General features: G+C 57.9%; 1 non-coding gene across 1 annotated transcript; it reads right to left on the reverse strand.

The window, feature by feature from the left end:
* Window positions 1–1,404: 1,404 nt before the first annotated feature.
* LOC144783510 (5.8S ribosomal RNA) lies at window positions 1,405–1,558 on the reverse strand. The gene has a single exon (XR_013601482.1). It is a non-coding gene; the product is annotated as a 5.8S ribosomal RNA (ribosomal RNA).
* Between the last annotated feature and the right edge of the window lie 5,413 nt (window positions 1,559–6,971).

Genomic DNA, 6,971 nt, shown 5'->3' on the forward strand with positions numbered 1-6,971 from the left:
TGTAGAGCCTCCCCGGGCCGCGGTGGAACCCCGTCACCAGCGCCCGGACCCTTGGCTGGATTCCAGGATGGGGGCTCACGCACCCTGGGAGGCAGCATGAGCCCCGGGCCCGGTCCCAGCTTCTGAACCTTAGCCAGGCCAGGGAGAGCCTCCACAGGCCCCGGTGGACCCCCATCACCAGTGCCCGGACCCTCGTCTGCCTTCCAGGATGGGGAGCTCCTGCAGCCTGGGACCCTTGGATGCAGCACAAGTCAAGGGCCCGGTCCCAGCTTCCGAACAGTAGCCAGGCCATGGAGAGCCTCCCTGAGCCTGGGTGGACCCCGTCACCATCGCCCAGACCCTCAGCTGGGTTCCAGGTCGGTGCGCTCCCGCAGCCTTGGACCCTGGGAGGCAACACGATCCCCGGGCTCGGTCCCAGCTTCCAAACCCTAGCCAGGCTGGGGAGAGGCTCCCCGGGACCCAGTGGAACCCCATCACCAGTGCCCGGCCCTTGGCTGGCTTCCAGGATGGGGGTTCCTGCAGCCTGGGACCCTGGGACGCAGCTCAAGCCGCGGGCCTGGTCCCAGCTTCCGAACCCTAGCCAGGCCACGGGAGAGCCTCCTGGGCCCTAGTGGACCAACCCTTCCCCAGCGCCCGGACCCTTGGCTGGCTTTCATGACGGGGGCTCCTGCACCCTGGGACGGAGCACGAGCCCCGAGCCTGGTCCCAGCTTCTGAACCCTAGCCAGGCCGGGGAGAGCCTCCCTGGTGGACCCCCATACCCACCGCCTGACCCCCTCAGGAGGATTGCAGGATTGGGGGCTCCCGCACCCTCACACCCTGGGACAGAGCACGAGCCCTGGGCCCGGTCCCACCTTCCGAACCCTAGCCAGGCAGGGGAGAGCCTCAACGGGCCCCAGTGGACCCCATTACCCAGCGCCCGGACCCTCGGCTGGCTTGCAGGACAGGAGGCTCCCACACCCCGGGGCCACCGGACAGAGCACAAGCCCCGGGCCGGGTCCAGCCTTTCAAACCCTAGTCAGGTCAGGGAGATCCTTCCCAGTGGACCCCAGTCCCCAGCACTCAGACTCCCACCTGGCTTGCATGGCGGGGGTCTCCAGCAACCAGGGAAAGAACACGAGCCCCGGTCCCGGTCACAGCATCCGAACCCTAACCAGGTCGGGGGTTGCATTCCCGGGCCCCAATGGGACCCCCGGACCATCGGCTGGCTTGCAGGATGCAGGCATCCCGTACCCCGGGGCCTGCCGGAGGGAGCTGAAGCTCCAGGCCCGAACCCAGCTTCAGAACATTAGCCAGGCTCGGGAGAGCCTCCCCGGGCACTGATGGGCCCCCGTATCCAGCGCCCGAATCCTCTGATGGCTTGCAGCACGGGGGCTTCCACACCCCAGGGCAATTTATGATCGAGCGACCCTTAGACAGGCATAGCCCAGGGAGGAACCCGCGGCCACAAGATGCGTTCGAAGAGTCGATGATCAATGTGTCCTGCAATTCAAACTAATTCTCGCAACTAGTTGCGTTCTTCATTGACGCGCAAGCCGAGTGATCCACTCCCAAGAGCCACAGGCAACTTTTCAAAAACATTCACTCACCTGCGGGCACAGGAGAGGTGGGAGGAAGGCGATGCCGTACGTCTACAGCCCACACAGTGAGACGGATGGGGTGCCCCATTCAAGGCTTCCCCTCGGGGAGTCAGGCTGTACCATTGGGAGAAAAAAACATTGCCAGGCGCTCGGCCCAGGAGTCCCCCCCCACCCACCCACAGGCGAGGAAGGGGGCTCTCAGTGTGTTAGGAGCAGGCAGTCCCTCCTGGACTAACCGGAAGGGATGGCACGAGTCTTCAAACCCCTTGGCCTGGCCACACAGAACGGGGTTAAACCAGGTACCTGGCAATGAGGGAGGGTCGCACCACTTGCACCTCTGCCGTCCATCGCCGGGCGGCCCGAGCCGTGCACCAAGCTGGCTTGTACAGCCCACCCAACCCTTGCCCGTGCTAGAGGCTCCGGAAGGGAAGAGCCAGGCAGCTCCCCATCCCGCACACCTCTCACCGAGAGGAGCCAGGGTCTGAAGTATTCAGGCGACTGGCCTGCTTTGAACACTCTAATTTTTTCAAAGTAAATGCTTCGGACCCCAGGACACTCAGTCAATAGCATCAAGGGGGTGCCGAGAGGCAGGGGCTGGTACCGCCAGCTCGATCCCAAGATCCAATTACAAGCTTTTTAACTGCAGCAACTTTATTATACACTATTGGAGCTGGAATTATCATGACTGCTGGCACCAGACTTGCCCTCCAATGGGTACTCATTCCAATTACAGGGCCTCAAAAGAGTCCTGTATTGTTATTTTTCATTACTACCTCCCAGAGTTGGGAGTGGATAATTTGCGCACCTGCAGCCTTCCTTGGATGTGGTAGATGTTTCTCAGGCTCCCTCTCCAGAATCGAATCCTGATTCCCCATTACCCATGGTCACCATGGTAGGCAAAGAAAGTATCATCGAAAGTTGATAGAGCAGACATCTTAATGTATTGTCACCGTCACAGGGACGTGCGATCGCCCAAGGATATCTAGAGTCACCAAAGTGGCTGGGCGAGCCCGGATTGGTCGTGGTCTGATAAATGCACGCATTCTGGTAGGTCAGTGCTCATCGGCATCTATTAGCTCTAGAATTACCACAGTTATCCAAGTAACAGATGGAGCAATTAAAGGAAACATAACTGAATTAATGAGCTATTTGCAGTTTGATTATGCAGGCCGTGTGTACTTACAAATGCATGGCTTAATCTTTGAGACAAGCTTATGCTACAGGCAGGATCAACCAGGTAGTGGCACCTGCTGACGGGGTGGGGCCGCGTGTCTATCTCCCTGACAGGCAACCTTCACGCACCCCTAAATCTCTTGGGAGCCTGCCAGGGGAAGGAACCCACTAGAGGGGTGTGGAGAAGTGTGGTTGCATGGGCACCGGCCGGCCCAGCTGTCTCCCCCAGGAGGGAGAGGCAGGCCGAGGTAGAGCCTGAGCGAGACGCAGGGGTGCTGGAGCCTGGCAGTGGTGGCAACCCTCAGAACGGGCTGCTGTGGAAATTTGCTGGGCAGAGGGGGCCACGCCGTGGCGCACAGGGCCTTCGGACCTGCCGGGCAGCAGCATACGAGGGCCTGCTGCCACACAACCCTTTCCCCTCGGGTCAGACCACCGAGGGCACAAGCTGCAGGGGCCACTCAGCCTTCGCTCTGCTGGGTAGGGTCTCCTGCCAGGCGGCCGGCCCTTGAGTTAGACGGCCCATGCGGGGTGGAAGCATTTTGCTAAAAACAACAGCCGAGGCTGGCCAAGCAGTCCATCCCCGAACGGACAGAGAGCGCCCAATCGATCAGAGTACAGCTGCGACATTCCCTGGCAGGCCACCCTGCGTAGGGGGCATTCTGGCTTAGCGTCCCTGCCTTCCCCGTCTCAGCATTGCCGGACCTTACGGAGGTCTAACTGAGCAAACTCAAAGAAAAAGGACCCTCCAGAAGGTGCTTAGAGGCAGGTGCGTACCTGGGACCCTGGGGGCCCCAGCGGTCAGACCCGGGTGCTGCTATCCCCCGTCTCAGGATCGATGGACCTCACAGAGTTCTAACTGAGCAAACTCAGGGTAAAAGGACCATCGGGAAGGGGCCGAGAGGCAGGTGCATACCCGGGCCCCTGGGGGCCCCAGCGGGCGGGCCCAGATGCTGCCGTCCCCTGTCTCAGCATCGCCGGACCTCATGGAGGTCTAACTGAGCAAACTCGGAGAAAAGGGACCCTCCAGAAGGTGCTGAGAGGCAGGTGCGTACCTGGGACCCTGGGGTCCCCGGCGGGAAGGCTCGGGTTCTGCCTCCCCCATCTCAGCATCACCGGACCTCACGGAGGTCTAGCTGAGCAAAATCAGAGAAAAAGGACCATTGGGAAGGGGCTGAGAGGCAGGTGCGTAACCGAGCCCCTGGGGGCCCGGGGGGCAGCCCCGAGTACTGTCTTCCCCTGTTTCAGAATCGCCGGACCTCACGGAGGTCTGAATGACCCGCTCCCTAGTAATCCAGAAGAAAATTACCCCCTTTCTTGTAATGCTTGCACATGAGGTGACAGATGGGACCCAAGTACCCGACCTCCTGGAGCCCTCGCTGGGATCGGGGAGGTAAATGAGCCCTCATCGAGACTTCCAGGTAAATCCAGCCATCCATCTGGTCACCCAATAGGAAAGCATTGCGTGTGACGAGATGGCCGAGGGGCTAGGTGCTCCCATCTGCCTGCCCCGAGCCAAGCCTTTCTGGTAGGGCTCCTGCCTGCCCACGCAGGGCTCGGAGGCTTTGCTTCCTGGGGGCTCGGAGAACTCGCCTGGGCCCCAGGCACGGTGAGGCCAACAGAAGCTCTCGGGCCCGCACACCTGGGGGACGACTGCCCGGGACCCATGGAGCCCGTCCCGGGCACTGTGCCATGCTGCGTGCCGGAGGAGGGATCCACAGATGCCTGGGAGGTGTTGCCCGGGCTTAGCCTATCTGGTCCCCAGCAAAGAACCACCAGCCCGGGAGGGGTGTTCCGGCATACCCTGCCCCTACAAATCCGGAGGAAAGCCACCCCTCTTTCTGGGAACCTGTGTGCACTGAGTGATGGAGGGGACCCAGGGCATGTAGGCGCCTGACCTTCTGTAGCGCTGGCTGGGATCTGTGAGACAAATGAGCCCTCATCTGGACTTTCAGGCTGGCCCAGCCATCTGGTCGCCCATCGGAAAGCATTGCGTGCAACCAGATTGCCGAGGGTAGAGTTGCACCCGGATGGCCGGGACCGAAAGGACTCCCATCTGCCCACCCCAAGCCTTCGCAGTAGGGTTCCCGCCTACCCACGTAGGGCTCGGGGGCTCTGCTTCCTGGGGGCTTGGGGACCCTGGCTGGGCCTCAAGCCTGGGGAAGGACCACCGGAGCTCTCAGGCCCGGATGCCCGGGGGAGGACTGCCTTGGAACCATGGAGCCCATCCCGGGCACTTTGCCACGCCATGGGCCAGAGGAGTGAGCCCCAGATGCCTAGGGAGGTGTTGTCCAGGCATAGCCCATCTGGTCTCCGGCAGAGAACCGCCAGTCCAGAAGGGGTGTCCCAGCATACCCTGCCCCTAGTAATCCGGAGGAAGACTACCCTTCTTTTTGGGAACCCGTGTGCACCGCCAGCCTCAGGGAAACCCTAGGCGCGAACGTGCCTCCTGGTGTGGTAGCAAGCCTCAGCCAGGCATACAAGTGCAAGGGATTTGCCCTTCTCTGCTTAGAGTCCTTAGACCAATAGTAAGAAGTTGGCACAGAAACTGGAATAGTAAAGACAGAGTTTATTAAACCTCAAGAGGTGGAACTACATTTACACAATACCTTTCGGTATAGTATGAGGTAGCACACTAACTGAAAGGAGCTTGGTCCTTTTATACCCACACAGGGGCTGAAATAAAGGTGGTACAAGGCACAGAGTGTTGGTTTCAAATACATATAAGGTCATACAGAGAGTATGCTAGCAACAAGTGGGAAGGGCTGACAGCTAATTCTGGTGGACACATCTTGACAGTTACAAGTTGGAGACAGCTGCATGCTCAACTGAGCATGTGCAAAGCAGAAGAGGATAAATATATCTTGTCTCTACGCAGATTTCAAGAGCAGTTAACAGGAAGGTAGGACAGAGCACATGGCAAACAAAATAGCCGACAGAAATACAAAATGGAATCCGTAAACGGACAAGATAGTCTCTAAATACAAGATGTCTTCTGCTAATGCTTAACCTAATCATTGCTAAATTATCACACTGGAGCCATGTCCAAATACATTTTTACAAATCAACCTTGTTGTAGTACACCATACAATACATGTTTAGTGAGTCTTTGGTCACGTGCACTCGCTCTTTCTTTCCCAAGTAAGTGTTTATCTGTGAAAAGGCCCTCTCAACATTGACACTTGAGATGGGCAATACCAAAATAGTAAGTATGGACGAAATTTGCGAATTCGCGATCTGCAAATTCGCGCGAAATCGAATTCACAATCCGCAAAATCCGTGAATTTCTGCGAATTTGTGGATTTTTGGTTTTCTGCGTGTTCGCGGGGCTTTTTGCGTTTTCGCGAACCGCTTGCACGGCGAAGTTACCCATGCGGTCGTGTATGGGCCCGGCCATCTTGTTTGCATGATGTGTTTTCGTTTCCGGGCGCTAGTTGAATGCTCGCGTCGTATGCGGCGCGTGATTACGTGTTCGCAGGCGTTTTTGCGTGCTCGCGGGGGAAATATCGCGCAAACTTACCCACGCGGTCCTCAATGGGCACGGCCATCTTGTTTTTCATTCATTGCTATGGTTCTGTGCATGCTTTCTAATCCTCCTTTCATCCGTGCAATCCTTTGTTTCTTTGGACTTTTTTAAAATCTTTTCTACTCTATATCTATACCTCTTTTTTTCTAGATCTATATTTTGTGGGGTTTTTTCAACTTTTCGTTACTTTTAAAGCTACTTTTTTAAACTTTTTTTCTTTACTTTTTCCCTATTCTTTCCTTTTTTTTTCTTTCTGCTGTACAGGACAATGGCAAAGGGAGCCGGGAAGGAGAAGGGGAAGGGTCCCGCACCCCGTACCCGGCTCCCTTGTGGGCGGTTACGAGGGGAGGAAGTGATGGCCAGGGAGATATTCAGCGCGGTGGAGGTGGCCGCAGATATCTTTTATGTGCAGCGCCACCTCCCCAATCCCGTGGGAGCAGGGGGCAGGCTCGCGTCAGGGTATTGCCTCTGGGATCGTCGCCAGCTGTGGGGAAAGGTGTGCCGGGCCATGCGGAGGGAGTCAGGGTTCCGGCACACCTACCAGCAAGCGACGCACCGGTGGTCAGACCTCCTTGACCGAGAGCAGGACCTGCTCCACCTGCTCGGTGTGGAGATCCCTGGCATAGGTGAGAAGCTATTTAAAAACGGTGTTAAACAAAACTCTGATCCAGCAATAGGTCTAGAGGCACTCAGTGC

Source organism: Lissotriton helveticus, chromosome 9 (assembly GCF_964261635.1).
Source record: "Lissotriton helveticus chromosome 9, aLisHel1.1, whole genome shotgun sequence".
Taxonomy (NCBI): Eukaryota; Metazoa; Chordata; class Amphibia; order Caudata; family Salamandridae; genus Lissotriton; species Lissotriton helveticus.